The sequence below is a fragment of the Schistocerca americana genome, chromosome 4 (genome assembly GCF_021461395.2).
Source record: "Schistocerca americana isolate TAMUIC-IGC-003095 chromosome 4, iqSchAmer2.1, whole genome shotgun sequence".
Classification (NCBI taxonomy): Eukaryota; Metazoa; Arthropoda; class Insecta; order Orthoptera; family Acrididae; genus Schistocerca; species Schistocerca americana.
Genome location: NC_060122.1, coordinates 448027756 through 448044448, shown reverse-complemented (window position 1 = coordinate 448044448; position 16693 = coordinate 448027756). Strand labels below are relative to the sequence as shown.

The 16693-nt window shown below is 48.7% G+C and overlaps 1 non-coding gene across 1 annotated transcript; it reads left to right on the top strand.

The window, feature by feature from the left end:
- The first annotated feature begins 16215 nt into the window (after window positions 1-16215).
- Trnaa-cgc lies at window positions 16216-16288 on the top strand. The gene has a single exon. It is a non-coding gene; the product is annotated as a tRNA-Ala (tRNA).
- The last annotated feature ends 405 nt before the right edge of the window (window positions 16289-16693 follow it).

The following is a 16693-nucleotide window of genomic DNA, read 5'->3' as shown; positions in this document are numbered from 1 at the left end:
TGTTACCCTATACGAGACGAGTGGACAGGACCCCAGAGACAGGATTATCACAGTCAGGTTCCCCATGCAGTACAGTTACGTTCAGGTTAACGTGAACAATGATGTTAGATCTGTCACCAAGATATCAAGAATCTTCTCCCTTGATTTATTTTTCCTAGATGTCACGAAAATATTTGCAAGATCGTGACTATAGCCACATGGTCTTGTATTCCTCCTACAATGGACATTGTCTGTATGATCTGCAGTATTTCCCCGTGAAGTTGTCGACCCCTTTGAAGCAAGAAACGTGATTCATTAGAGAATATTATTCGTTCAATTTCGATGCAATCGATAATATTTTTAAAAAATTCCGAAGCTTAGAATTCAACGTTTCGCCGACAGGGCGGTCGATAGAGACCAAGCACAAATTCGGATGCGAAACAAAATCGATCCAGTCATTTTCGAAGGAACTATCCCAGCCTTAGTGGCTTAGGTAAACCACAGGGAAGCTGCATCTCTACGTCCATACGGCGCACGGCAATCCGAAGCGCCGTGCTCACGGTGCGAGTACTACGTCATACCACTGCGCTATCGCCAGCCAAGTGGATATTGAAACCTTTAATGTCAACGCACTGTGGCAAGCATTGCTGATGCTATCACACATCCGTATAGGTGCTCATCATTTGAATAATTATTTTGGTAGATACAAGTCCAGTTGCCTCTAGTCTGTCTAGACCAATGGTTTCCAACCTTACTAAGATACCCCTGAATACAATCAGATACCTACCCCCCTACCCCTCTCCCCCGCTCCCCCCCCCCCCCTCCCCACCATCAATATTAGCACCCAAGAGTAAACTTTAGAATGAAAAAGAATTTTGTTTGAATTAATTTATTTTTTCAATGCTGGAAGAATAAATATTTAGTTTTCGTAGGTGTCTTTTTAAACCGCGATATAATCAATCGATGAGACAATTGGTACCGCTTAATTCTAACAACATTTTATTTATATTTATTGAAAGATGAAGTAACTCTCAGTGCGTCGAGAGTGCCACCTACAACTCGTCCTCAGAAAAGAAAGTTAATTATTCACATTGATGGTAAATACTAATTACAAAACATGTTTCCTCTGCTCCACTCCTCTCCCTAGTAGCATTTGCTTCACTCACGCCCTGCAACCACATTTTACAATCAGCCAAGTCAAACAGTGTACACTACACCTGCTGCTTGTGTACTACTAGATTCCCGGACTCCTTACCCACGAAATGGTAGAAATTGGAAGACTTTAGGCTACCAATGCTTTGCGCCTGACCACTACCGCACAACAGTGTAGTAGCCATTACATAATTACAGCTGTATTGTGACCGCAATTAGATTGGTTGGTTGGTTGGTTTGGGGAAGGAGACCAGACAGCGTGGTCATCGGTCTCATCGGATTAGGGAAGGATGGGGAAGGAAGTCGGCCGTGCCCTTTCAGAGGAACCATCCCGGCATTTGCCTGGAGTGATTTAGGGAAATCACGGAAAACCTAAATCAGGATGGCCGGACCCGGGATTGAACCGTCGTCCTTCCGAATGCGAGTCCAGTGTCTAACCACTGCGCCACCTCGCTCGGTACCGCAATTAGATCCTTTGTTATAGTGGAATGCATAATCGCTCGTGCGAAACTCAGCTTGCTCTTTTCTCAAATGATATACTGCGAACTGTGGATGAAGGTAAACTGGCAAATTCCATACGTCTATATTATGTCTATATTTCCGAAAAGCGTTTCACACGGTACTCCGCTGCAGACTGTTAACGACGATACGAGCATACGGAATAGGTTCCGAGATATATGAGTGGCTCGAGGTGTTCTTAACTAACAGAACCCAGTATGTTGTTCTCGAGGGCGAGTGTGCATCAGACACAGGCGTGTTCCAGGGAAGAGTGATAGGACCGCTGGTATTTTCTGTGTACATAAGTGATCTGGCCGACAGGGTGAGCTGGTGTTTGCTGAGGATGCTGTGGAGTACGGGAAGGTGTCGTCTTTGATCGATTCTAGGAGGATACTAGATGACTTAGACAAAATTTCTAGTTGCTATATTTAATGGTAGCTAGCCATAAATGCAGAAAATGTAAGTTAATGCAAATGAATAGGAAAAGTAAACTCTTAATGTTAGAGTACAGCATTAGTAGCGTGCTGCTTGACACAGTCAAATCAATTAGATATCTGGGCGTGACACTGAAAAGCGATATGAAATGGAACGAGCATGTAAGGAAATTTGGAAATTTGTGGTAAGATATTATGCGATCAAACTGCTGAGGTCATCGGTTCCTAAGCTTACACACTACTTAATCTAACTTAAACTACATTACGCTAAGGACAACACGCACACCCATGCCTCAGGGAGGACTCAAACCTCCGACGGGGGAAGCCGCGCGGACTGTGACAAGGCGCCTTCAAACCGGGCAGCAAGAGCATGTAAGCACTGTAGTGTGGAAGACGAATGGTCGACTACGGTTTATTGGGGGAATTTTACAGAAGTGTTGTTCATCTGTAAAGGAGACCACATATAGGACACTTGTGCGACCTATTCTTGAGTATTGCTCCAGTGTCTGGAAGCCGAATCAGGTCGAATTAAAGGAAGACACAAAAGCAATTCAGAGGCGGACTGCTAGATTTGTTACCGGTAGTTTCGAACAACGTGCAAGTAATATGGAGATGCTTCGGAAACTCCAATACGAATTCCTGGAGGGAAGGCGGCGATCTTTTCGAAGAACACTATTGAGAAAATTTAGAGAACCGGTATTTTAAGCCGACTGCAGAACAATTGTAGTACGGCCAACTTACGTTTCGCCCAAGAACCACGAAGAAAAGATTAGAAGGGCTTGTAAGGAGGCCTATAGACGGTCGTTTTTCTCCCGCTCTAGTTGCGAGTGTAAGTGGAAAGGAAACAAACGACTAGTAGTGGTACAGGGTACCATCCACCAGTCATCGTTTGGTGACTTGCGGCTTATGTATGCAGACGTACATTTACATGTACTTGTAACAAGAACCTGTTACGCTGTTTATGGTTTTCGACTGACAGCTTTGTTTCAGTACAGTTTCTATAACAATTCTCCTGTAAAGAGAGGTATTTTAATAACTTGAATCATATGTTACAGGCATCGTCTTCTTCACATTGTCTGCCACGCCATATTTTCTTCTACAAAATTCAGAGCTTTCACAAAATCTAAGTGCTAGTTGTCCCAAAGTAAATTCCCTCCTTTTTTGTCTGTTTTATGCAAAAAAACATTGTTACTACAAGATCGATCTTCTGGAAGGCCTACGTTAACACAATCCTCAAAACAGTGGGTGGCAGGCCAATATTATCCAGCTTCAGGTCCTATTCTGTTCGCATACTGAGCGAGGGAAAAAATAAGTCTGCCTCCGCAGCTGAGAATTTAGCGCAGCAGACTGGTACGTGAAGGACCTGAGTTCGAGTCCCGGTACTGCTAGGAAGTTTTCATGGGTGGATTACTGGTGCGGGATGCAGTTAGCCGCATGAGGCCAACTGAGGCACTGCTGGAGCGATTAGTAGCGGTTACAAGGTGAAGAAACCCGACAACGACCGGGAGAGTGGTGTGCTGGCCGCATTCTACTCCATATCGCTTCCAAAGACGCCAATGGAACAGGTTGACACGGTGATCGGTCGACCCCGAGTGGCCCGTTTACAGCCAGAACGCTAAACTTCACCTTTTTTGTCTTACACACCTCTCTAAGTCTGCTAATCTGTTTTGCCTTATTCATACGATCTCTGTGGAAGATATGAGGAGGAGGCAGCATATTTGCTGTGCAGTATTCCCTGATTACGTTTAGTTTTCCCGACAGGAGCTGCTCGCCCATTTTGAACCACTCTTTTAAACTCACTACGCACAGACGTTGTGCTAACTGAATTACTGGTAGCACTTCTGAGCTTAAGAGCGATTACTCACGCTGATTTCGATCGAAGTTTTAGAGCCACTCTCCGCAGTGCTCAACGATCCTGGTCAGTATACAGTGGTCAGCCAGAACATATGACCACCTACCTAATAGCCAGTGTGTCCATCTTTGGCACGGATAACAGCGGCGACGCGTCGTGGTATGGAAGCAATGAGGCCTTAGTAGATCGCTGGAGGGAACTGGCGCCACTTCTGCACACAGAAGTCTGCAAGCTTCCGGGCTCTCTCAGTTGCAACCAAGACTTTAATAAAATTGCAAATGTAACGTAAAGCGGAGCACTGAGAGGAGCTGCGGTCTAAATAACAATTTATTAATTCATTCTTAACATCACATGACAAAAGATGGCTAAGGAAACGCCACACAAATGTTTTTATCTGACAAACAGTTTCGATAAGATGCGGTCTATGGTTAACAAAGTGATCAGCTGGGGATCAACACACAACATTAACCAGAACTAATCGCTTTATGTGACTTCATAAAGGTGAATCTGTGGTATGGCCCAAAAACTACGATACTATCAAGCATCCATAATCCACTATTCCATAAAAAAAATATGGTTGCAAAGAAGCTGAGAAGCATATATTGGAGCCCTACACCAGAGCAGTGAATACTTTACCCTTCTGCAGGTGAGGGGGGCACAGCACGACGCGCTCGCCGACTGCAGTCACGGACAGCGGCAATGTGTTATCAACGGCGCGCGCCCGGAAATATGCAAGTACGTGGTCTCGCGTTCAACTCATTCGGAACATACACTCCTGGAAATGGAAAAAAGAACACATTGACACCGGTGTTTCAGACCCACCATACTTGCTCCGGACACTGCGAGAGGGCTGTACAAGCAATGATCACACGCACGGCACAGCGGACACACCAGGAACCGCGGTGTTGGCCGTCGAATGGCGCTAGCTGCGCAGCATTTGTGCACCGCCGCCGTCAGTGTCAGCCAGTTTGCCGTGGCATACGGAGCTCCATCGCAGTCTTTAACACTGGTAGCATGCTGCGACAGCGTGGACGTGAACCGTATGTGCAGTTGACGGACTTTGAGCGAGGGCGTATAGTGGGCATGCGGGAGGCCGGGTGGACGTACCGCCGAATTGCTCAACACGTGGGGCGTGAGGTCTCCACAGTACATCGATGTTGTCGCCAGTGGTCGGCGGAAGGTGCACGTGCCCGTCGACCTGTGACCGGACCGCAGCGACGCACGGATGCACGCCAAGACCGTAGGATCCTACGCAGTGCCGTAGGGGACCGCACCGCCACTTCCCAGCAAATTAGGGACACTGTTGCTCCTGGGGTATCGGCGAGGACCATTCGCAACCGTCTCCATGAAGCTGGGCTACGGTCCCGCACACCGTTAGGCCGTCCTCCGCTCACGCCCCAACATCGTGCAGCCCGCCTCCAGTGGTGTCGCGACAGGCGTGAATGGAGGGAAGAATGGAGACGTGTCGTCTTCAGCGATGAGAGTCGCTTCTGCCTTGGTGCCAATGATGGTCGTATGCGTGTTTGGCGCCGTGCAGGTGAGCGCCACAATCAGGACTGCATACGACCGAGGCACACAGGGCCAACACCCGGCATCATGGTGTGGGGAGCGATCTCCTACACTGGCCGTACACCACTGGTGATCGTCGAGGGGACACTGAATAGTGCACGGTGCATCCAAACCGTCATCGAACCCATCGTTCTACCATTCCTAGACCGGCAAGGGAACTTGCTGTTCCAACAGGACAATGCACGTCCGCATGTATCCCGTGCCACCCAACGTGCTCTAGAAGGTGTAAGTCAACTACCCTGGCCAGCAAGATCTCCGGATCTGTCCCCCATTGAGCATGTTTGGGACTGGATGAAGCGGCGTCTCACGCGGTCTGCACGTCCAGCACGAACGCTGGTCCAATTGAGGCGCCAGGTGGAAATGGCATGGCAAGCCGTTCCACAGGACTACATCCAGCATCTCTACGATCGTCTCCATGGGAGAATAGCAGCCTGCATTGCTGCGAAAGGTGGATATACACTGTACTAGTGCCGACATTGTGCATGCTCTGTTGCCTGTGTCTATGTGCCTGTGGTTCTGTCAGTATGATCATGTGATGTATCTGACCCCAGGAATGTGTCAATAAAGTTTCCCCTTCCTGGGACAATGAATTCACGGTGTTCTTATTTCAATTTCCAGGAGTGTAGATACTTCCCTATGAGCCTCTGAAACCCCGGTGGATTCATGTGTGCAGGTGGATCAATTTGCTGGTCTGCCAAACCAGTTTGACTCCGCGACGCGACTATGCGTCAGAGAGTATGTCAAACATTTAGAAGGCCGACTCAAAACATGTAAGTACAACCTCGCGTAACTCGTTGTGTGCATGATGTAAGAAGCAGTACCTCTGACGGTTCAGATAGTGACTGGCACAGGCTGTAAGTGGCACACTAGCAAAGGCCACAAGTCTCACTGTCTAGGTAAAGACCTGCCGTTCTTTACTAGCGAAGCGCCAGTACAAGAGAGATCTCCTCTTTCTCTACAGGTTTCCTCTGCAGCCCGGTAGCACAGCACATTGCATGCTTAGACTACACCTACTTTAGCACAAGCCCATCACGAGCTGGATCTCGGCATTCGAAGCTGACAGACCGCCCCCTGCTCTGCACATACAGATTTGACCAACCAGCGACTTTACAAATTAACAGGGAGAAAAGGAAAAAAAGATTCAGTTTTGCGCCCTGTTTCCCACGAGTTTACGCCGCGTCTTTGCTAAAAGTATGGCTTGGATGAAACCACAGCCCTCTATAAAAAGAGCGTTATATCCCCTGTTGCATCCATTTCAAACTTTCCAAAGAACGGCCATAAACTCGCTAAAAGCCTCGTGACTTCATAAATATGTGTTGCAGCAGGGTCTGAATGCCTGGGCGCCGCTGCCCTGTTCCACGGAATTCGCAGAAACTCTCTGCTGTCTCATCCACTTTCAACCTAACAGGGGCCCATACTCTGCTCTATTCCCAGCCATCAGATCTTACACTGCACCACTCATAGCCGCAGCGACTCCTCAGTGCTAGTCAGCCTACCTGGACGCAGCTGCTGACTGACCGGCGCCATCCAATGTGTCTGCGCAATGAGACCAGGGGAATTGGCTGTCGGCCAACGTTTTCACCAGGTTCCACAGAAAAAAGCTTCCCTTGGCTCTCAGTTGCCGTACGCTTTTCCTGCAGTCAATTAACTGGGCACCCTCTTCCTTTCAACGGAGATAAAGCCTACTGCTATGCCTTCACTAGAGCACACAAGCAAGAGCGTTAACTACTGCCAACCATTTCATCATATGAATGAAGTGAAATCGTATCAAATGTAGCAATCAAGTAATAAAGATCGCCTTCCCTATGAACATTAATCAGCCTGATACCATATCAAAAGTGAGAGCGCCCTGCAATCTCTCAAGTAATCAATTCCTGTTAATTCTCGGGAGGGGGCGAAGAGCTCCGATGTCACATTCAATCACATCTCACATGTGTTCGATCGGGTTCAGATCTGACGAGCTGGAGGGCGAGGACGTCAATTGGAACCTGCCACAGTGTTCCTCGAACCTCTTCATCACACTCTTGGCCTTTTGAGATGGCGCACTATCTTGTTGGAAATTGCCACTGCTATCGGAAAACATGATTGTCATGAAGAGGTGTACGTGATCTGGAACCAGTGTACGATACCCTTGGCCATCACTGTGCCTTGCAAGAGCTCCACTGGACCCATGGATGCCCACATGAATGCTTCCCAGAGCGTAACGGAGCCACCACGAGCCAGTCTCTCTTCTGCAGTACAGGTATCAAGGCTTGATCAAAGAGGTATCGGGATTCATCAGCTCATGCAACGCTTTGCACTGCCAATGGTCACGTGCCCATTTCAGTCATAGTTGCTATTGCTGTGGATTTAATATTGGCACATGCATGGGTCGTTGACTACGGAGGCTCATCGTTGGGAGTGTTCGGTGCACTGTGTTTTCAGGCACACTTGTACTCTGCCCAGAATTAAAATCTGATGTTGGTTCCGCCATAGTTCGCCGCCTGTCCTGTTTCACCAGTGTGCCAGCCTGCGAAGTGGTGGTTGTCGCCCAACACTACGTCTAGACGTGGTTACATCTTGATTTCGACAGGTATTGAAGATACGCACCACAGCACTCCTCAAACAGGTTGTAAAGTTTCCGAAAAGCTCGTGCCAAGCCTCCAGGCCATCACAATCTGCCCTCTGACAAATTCAAACGGATCGCGCGAATTCCCATCCTACATACGGACAGCACGGTCACGCTCTTGCACCGCGCATGTGTCTGAGTAGTAGTTATTCCTTGCCAGTTGATTCTGTTGTAGCCTGGACTGGCCTTGACGATAGCAGGGCGGTGGTCATAATGTTCTGGCTGATAAGTGTATGACGTTTGCCTGGTCTTGATTTTAGCTGTGGTTGTTCCTTCGCGTTTCCACTTCACGATTACGTGACCAAACAGTCGACTTGAGCAGCTTTAGAATGGCTAAAATGTCCCTGATGGATTTTTTACTCGGGTGACATGCGCTGAGTAGTCCACCCTCGTAGTGGCTGTGCCTCCTGAGGGACCCATTCTGCTGTTACTGCTTCTCTACTGGTAACATAATGCTTCCCGTCTCATTTTGTACTGGCGCATATTGAGTCAGAGGCCCGAAAAAAGTGGCCATAAATAAAAAAAAGTTCTGAGTGAAGAAGTTTAGTTCAATAGGTTATCTAGAGTAATATTGTGGCTATTGAATCCGAGTCTTAGAAGCGCCCCAGCTGTTTGTTCCGAAGGTTGAATTTCAGGTACAACGCGGCATCAATTTGTGAGCCGCGCGCTCGGGTAGCCAGTCTGGAAAAGTTTGCATTGTTCGGATGAAATATTTTTTTCAGCGAAATCACACTCATTTTTTTAGATAGAGGCTGTTCCGGAAGGTATTTACTTAATTACGAACACTTATTTCATTATTTAATGGCTAATTAGTAACTGATTTTCCTTAATTAACTTCTTACCGGAATGCAAGCAAAAAAATTGTAAAACACGAGCGTAAAAACGAGATAAATTTTAGATTCCACGACATACTGCCTTCTTTTTGATTCCGTCTTTAAGTATGTACTGTCATCTTCGAGAATCAGCCTTGAAATTCGGATACTATTCCAACTCCAGCTTTGAGCCATTTCTTAAGCGATGGTTGCAAGATGTCGTTATTTACACTGAGAAAATAGAATTGAAAACGGAACTTCCTGGAAGATTAAAACTGTGTGCCCGACCGAGACTCGAACACGGGACCTTTGCCTTTCGCGGGCAAGTGCTCTACCAAGAGAGTCTCGGTCGGGCACACAGTTTTAATCTGCCAGGAAGTTTCATATCAGCGCACACTCCGTTGCAGAGTGAAAATCTCATTCCGGAATTGAAAATGTTACACCATTGTAACAGCCAGGCATTACGTCAAAGAGAACTCGTAGTACAATATGCGATCAGGAGTCTATAAACTGTTGATCCACGGACAGGACATAATTATCTCTACAGTTTTACCAATCTGACAGTTGTCGGAAGATGCGCACCAATGAACAAACAAGTTAATAAGGCAATATTATCTAAGCTTAGCACGAAAGACCCCTCGCGTGAAAACTGTAGAGGATGTGTTCCGCAGACTTTCAGCAACAGAGGATCCGTCTATTTATTCTTCGTGGAAACCATTTCCGAGGAAACTGAAAACTTTGTCGTCGGAAGAAGATGAAGGAAATGAAGACTAAGAAGCACAAGAGGAGCAAGATTAAGAAGACTTTTCAAACTTTCAATTTTGTTTACTAATATATATTTTTTCTAATGTAGACAGTTTTGTTTTCCAGATTCTGTTCGCCATTTTGGATTCTGAATATTTCAATTTTCATGGAAAAATCGTTATCAGAATGGTCAGAAACCTCATTATACCCATTTTCGGCCATATTGGAGTAATTCTGAAATGTTGACCAGGTTTTGAGGATTCTGGTCCACTGTGTGGCGGATGCACTTGTTGTGACATCTAGTGATCAATTCCGCGTAGCATTGGCGACTCCGGATATTTTTGATCGGATACTATTTGAAGCCGTATTTCACACGTGATGTTTTTTCCTGGAACAGCGCTGACTCTTTGAGGAAAGCTTTGTCCCCTCCAAGATCGTCGTTATGTTCGCGCTTAAAATATGCTCCAGGTTTCTGTACCAGCCGGACGTCAGCAAACTAGAAGTTAAAATGTCTCGTTTTAGCGGTGGCTCGAGAGTGTTGGTTTCAGAGTCTGCCCGGAGTCGCCAGACAGGGAAGTGGCGCGGCAGGGGCCGCCCCGTGGCGCCCGAGGAACACGCGGACGTGCCGGATAATGACGATAATCACAGGAGAGCTTTTCATCTGCTGGCTGCCCGGGCAGTCGAGGCGGCGGCGCCGCGCCGGGCGAATTAGAAAGTGGTCGTGGTGGCGGGCGCGGTGGGCGGCACTGCATGGGAAGGGGCCGCCGTGTCAGGGGCCGAGGTGTGAAAAGGCGCGCAAACCACGGGCCGCGCGCAGCCCGTAATTAAGTTATTCAGCCGCGGTCAGCGACTGCGGCCGCCGCCGGCGACCTTGCCAGGGGTCAGGCGGCGCCGGGGCGACCGCCGTCGCCGCCGCTATTCCCGTCACTCGGCTGCCGGCTGCCGGCTGCCGGCTTTTATTAGAGAATGCCGGGCCTCGCAGCGCAGCGTCACTCGCTGCCGTGCCTCTCAGGGAACGGTACAGAGCACAACTTCCAGCGGCGCTCGAGGTCGCAAAAATACTACGATTACTCAGTAATAATAAATTACTAGTACACGACGAATTCGTAACGACGTACATTGATATGACAACAGTCGTATGATAACAATGAGCATATGGCGGTAGCATCGCGTACACAAGGTGCATCGACGGAGCTGTCATTTGTACTCAGATGATTCATGTGAAAAGGTTTCCGACTGATTAGGCCGCACAATGGGAATTAGGCACTTTCCGTTTCGGAAATCGTTAGGGAATTCAATATTGCTAGATCCACAGTGTCAAGAGCGTGCCAAGAGAACCAAATTTCAGGCATTACCTCTCCTCACTGACAACGCAGTAGCTGACGGCTTTCACTTAACGACCGAGAGCAGCGGCGTTTGCATAGAGCTGTCAGTAACAGACAAACAACACTGCGTGAAATAACCGGAGAAATCAATGTGGCATTTACAACGAACATATCTGTAAGTACAGCGCCGTGAAATTTGGCGTTAATGTGTTACGGCAGCAGACGACCGACGCGAATGCCTTTGCTAACAGCACATCACCTGCAGCGCCTCTCCTGGGCTCGTGATCATGTGGGTTCGACCTCAGACGACTGCAAAACCGTGCCCTGGTCAGATGAGTCCGGATTTTAGTTGGCAAGAGCTGACGGTAAGGTTCGACTGCGGCGCAGACCCTACGAAGCAATGGACCGTGATCTCTTATGAGCCGGTCATTGACTGGCAATGATTGTGTTCGGCTACTTGCAGCCATTCATGGACCTCGGCAATATGAACAACGCTGGAATTGTTATGGATGACAATGCACCATATCACCGGGCCACAATCATTTGTGACTGGCTTGAAGAACACATCCTGGACACTTCGAGTGAATGATCTGGCAACCCAGATCGTCGACATGAATCTCATTCAATATGTATGGGACATAATCGAGAATTCTGTTCACACACGATATCCTGCACCGGCAGCACCTCCGCAATTATGAACGGTTTTAGAGACAACATGGTTCATTATTGTTGAGACCATTCCACTTCGAACTGCTCCACTACGCCGGTAAAGGTTGGTCCGGCATGGTATTAGGAGATATACGATGACTTTTGTCATTTCAGAGTGCTCAGTGTCGTTACAAATGACTGAAATGGTTTGATCAATTTACGACAGCTGTGTGATCTGAGGTAATACTCCAGAGCTCAGTCGTGTAATCACACAGTAACGGGTCTTTCGCCTCCTCTTCATCTCATACACTGCTTAGTGGCGTGTCTGTCCAGGTTTTGAACCCCAATAGAACAGCAATTCTTTGTGGCATAGGTTCTGAAAGTCCTTGGAAGTTATTCAGAGGTATAGGCACAAGCCACGGAATTCCCGTGGTTTGTGGGCGCGTTTAAGGCTCCGATAGCATTCCGGATATCTTCCATTGGGTTCAGGTGAGGCAAATTTGGTGGCCAAGACAACAACGTGAGTTCACTGCCTTGCTCCTCAAACCATTGTAGTGCGGTTCTGGCCTTTTAACACAGACGCTTATCCTGCTGGAAGATGCCATCGGCATGAGAGAATAGATCCAGCACGAAGGGATGCGTGTGGTCCGCGATAATGTTCACGTAGCCCACGGTTGTCATGGTACCTTCATGAGTACCACAGGTCGTACGGAAGTCCACGAGAATGTCCCACATAGCATAATACTGCCCCATTGGCCTGTGTGTTTGGCGCGGAAGAAGAACATGTATGTTTGGAGCAACCGTCCGCCAGGATTACGGCGTATCCGTACACGACCATCGACTTGCTGTAACAAGAAACGCGGTTCATTCGACTAGGTGACAAATATCTATTGTTCGACGGTCTGACGTGGATGATCTCGGGTAGTAACATCTCCTCTTTGTCAAATATGCTTAAGTCAGTGATTTACACATTAGTGGAAGAATGATTCTCGATTTGTCTCTGCTCCGCTTATACACTCCTGGAAATGGAAAAAAGAACACATTGACACCGGTGTGTCAGACCCACCATACTTGCTCCGGACACTGCGAGAGGGCTGTACAAGCAATGATCACACGCACGGCACAGCGGACACACCAGGAACCGCGGTGTTGGCCGTCGAATGGCGCTAGCTGCGCAGCATTTGTGCACCGCCGCCGTCAGTGTCAGCCAGTTTGCCGTGGCATACGGAGCTCCATCGCAGTCTTTAACACTGGTAGCATGCCGCGACAGCGTGGACGTGAACCGTATGTGCAGTTGACGGACTTTGAGCGAGGGCGTATAGTGGGCATGCGGGAGGCCGGGTGGACGTACCGCCGAATTGCTCAACACGTGGGGCGTGAGGACTCCACAGTACATCGATGTTGTCGCCAGTGGTCGGAGGAAGGTACACGTGCCCGTCGACCTGGGACCGGACCGCAGCGACGCACGGATGCACGCCAAGACCGTAGGATCCTACGCAGTGCCGTAGGGGACCGCACCGCCACTTCCCAGCAAATTAGGGACACTGTTGCTCCTGGGGTATCGGCGAGGACCATTCGCAACAGTCTCCATGAAGCTGGGCTACGGTCCCGCACACCGTTAGGCCGTCTTCCGCTCACGTCCCAACATCGTGCAGCCCGCCTCCAGTGGTGTCGCGACAGGCGTGAATGGAGGGACGAATGGAGACGTGTCGTCTTCAGCGATGAGAGTCGCTTCTGCCTTGGTGCCAATGATGGTCGTATGCGTGTTTGGCGCCGTGCAGGTGAGCGCCACAATCAGGACTGCATACGACCGAGGCACACAGGGCCAACACCCGGCATCATGGCGTGGGGAGCGATCTCCTACACTGGCCGTACACCACTGGTGATCGTCGAGGGGACACTGAATAGTGCACAGTACATCCAAAATCGTCATCGAACCCATCGTTCTACCATTCCTAGACCGGCAAGGGAACTTGCTGTTCCAACAGGACAATGCACGTCCGCATGTATCCCGTGCCACCCAACGTGTTCTAGAAGGTGTAAGTCAACTACCCTGGCCAGCAAGATCTCCGGATCTGTCCCCCATTGAGCATGTTTGGGGCTGGATGAAGCGTCGTCTCACGCGGTCTGCACGTCCAGCACGAACGCTGGTCCAACTGAGGCGCCAGGTGGAAATGGCATGGCAAGCCGTTCCACAGGACTACATCCAGCATCTCTACGATCGTCTCCATGGGAGAATAGCAGCCTGCATTGCTGCGAAAGGTGGATATACACTGTACTAGTGCCGACATTGTGCATGCTCTGTTGCCTGTGTCTATGTGCCTGTGGTTCTGTCAGTGTGATCATGTGATGTATCTGACCCCAGGAATGTGTCAATAAAGTTTCCCCTTCCTGGGACAATGAATTCACGGTGTTCTTATTTCAATTTCCAGGAGTGTATAATTTCCTTACGGCTTCACGTGCCCGCGTCACCACCAGGTTGCATTCAGTCTCCCGGAAGGCGATGGTTATAACGTTCTCAGTCATCAGCGTTATGATGTATACTTCATAAGCCATTGTACAGTACATTGCAGACAGTACATCTTACCACCATGAATTCCAGGGCTAGCCGCGCGGTCTAACGCGCTGCTTCCCGAGCGGGAAAGCGTGCCGGTTTAGTGTCGAGGTCCGATGTGCCGGCCAGCCTGTGGATGGTTTTTAAGGCGGTTTTCCATCTGCCTCGGCGAATGCAGGCTGTTTCCCCTTATTGCTCCTCGGTTACACTATGTCGGCGATTGCTGCGCAAACACTATCTCGACGTACGCGTACGCCATAATCATTGATTGTGGTTACACTCGTCTTTATGAGACGGGGGGGGGGGGGGGGGGGGAGGGGGAAGAACCACCCAATAACCACAATAACACTGGGTTCGGTGTGGGGCGGCGGTGAGGTGGGTGGACTGCTGTGGCCTTTTGTGGGGTCGTGCACCACTGAGGGCTGCGGTGGGACGAAGCCTCTGCGTCGTTTCTAGGTCCCTGGTTCAGTACACACCACCATGATTGATCTTCTGTTTTATTGCATTCGCCTATTGAGTAAGGGAAAAATGACACTCTATATGCCTCTGTAAGTGCCGAAATCTGTCTTATGACACTAAACATAGGACCAACAGTCTAAAGTTATTTGCACTATTACCTATTTACACGCAGTACGTTACATGTTGATATCATGGGTCGAAGGCCAAGCGTCCACCCCCTGCAGGTGATCCCACATTCCGCTAAAATATCCTAGCACTCCGTCTTCTCTGTATACAACAGCAGTTTCCGCGAATAGCCTTATGGAACTACCGATGTCACCCATTAGGTCATTCGTATGCAGGGTCGCCCAGAAGTTCGTCAACGTGTGAAAATGCACGAATTCATTGAATAATCTAGACAGAGAAGTAAAACTTGTCACAGTTGTCTGGAATGACATGAGATTTTCTTGAAACCAAAACAGAGTGCAATAACAGGCCAACTAATGGCGCTGGACAGGGTCTGTCAATAATAACAACTGCGGAATTTGGAATACCGTAAATGCTAGAACTGTTGTGGAAACACCATTGCGTGAAGAGTGGTTTGGGTTTACCAAATCAATCGTGATCGAGCCCTTTTCCGTCGTGGAAATGTGGGGCGGTGCTTTTCAAACAGACCGCGTGAAGGGTATGAGGTACGCCAATATGTTACAGAATCGCGTCGTTCCGAGACTGGCTGATAAATACCTGCTGGATGCACTTTTATGCTGAGTGGCGCTCCACCCTACATTGCTACACGTGTGAAAGCTCTTTTGTGCACAATGGTTGGTTGGTTGGTTGATCTGGAGGAGGGGACCAAACAGCGTGGTCATCGGTCCCATCGGATTAGGGAAGTAGGGGGAAGGAAGTCGGCAGTCCGTTTCAAAGGAATCATTGCGGCATTCGCCTGAAGCTATTTAGGTAAGTCACGGAAAACCTAAATCAGGGTGGCTGGACGCAGGTTTGAAGCGTCGTCCTCCCTAATGCGAGTCCAGTGTGCTAACCACTGCGCCACCTCGCTCGGTCACAGCGGTTGGTGAAGATCGCGTGCTCAGCTACCACGTCCCTCATGCTTGGCCTCCCAGATCCCCAGACCCCTGTCTGTGTGGTTATTAGTTGTCGGTTTACCTGAAGTCGCAAGTCTACTGCGATCGTCCGACGTTATTAGAGATGCTAAAAGACAACATCCGAGGCAGTTTCCCACCATAGCTACCGATGAGCTATACAGGGCTGTTCACGTCATTATCACTCGACTACAGATATTGTTGGTGAATGACGTTCACCATGTTGAGTATTTGTTGCAAAGAAACATGTCTTCATTAAAAATCAATTGTTATGATAATTCTTGCTTTCGTATTTCATGAAGTGCCATCTATTAGTCATATTGTGCGCTTTTTAATTCTTACCAGTCTACCTAAATTATCCAGTGAAACATTGAATTTTCAAATGGGAAACGACTTGTGAGTCACCTTGTATATTGCAAACAGTAACGGTCGTGTAATACTCTCTTGGAATGTAACTGAAGCTGCTTGTGTGTTTGAAGATTTCTCTTCGTTAAAAACACCGAGCGAGGTGGCGCAGTGGTTAGCACACTGGACTCGCATTCCGGAGGACGACGGTTCAATCCCGTCTCCGGCCATCCTGATTTAGGTTTTCCGTGATTTCCCTAAATCGCTTCAGGCAAATGCCGGGATGGTTCCTTTGAAAGGGCACGGCCGATTTCCTTCCCCATCCTTCCCTCACCCGAGCTTGCGCTCCGTCTCTAATGACCTCGTTGTCGACGGGACGTTAAACACTAATCTCCTCCTCCTCCTCCTTCGTTAAAAACGACTTACTGTGATCCTTTTATTACGAAATCTTCAATCCAGTCATAAGACGAGATTGATATCCATACATTCGTAGTTTCTTCATTTCGCGACAGTGTGGCGGTGAATCGAGTGCCTTCCACAAGTCGAGGAACGCTGTTGCTCCCTGAGCGCCGGCATTTACTGCCTTCTCGGACTCATGGGTGGACACAGTGAACTGGATTTCACCAGACGGTTGT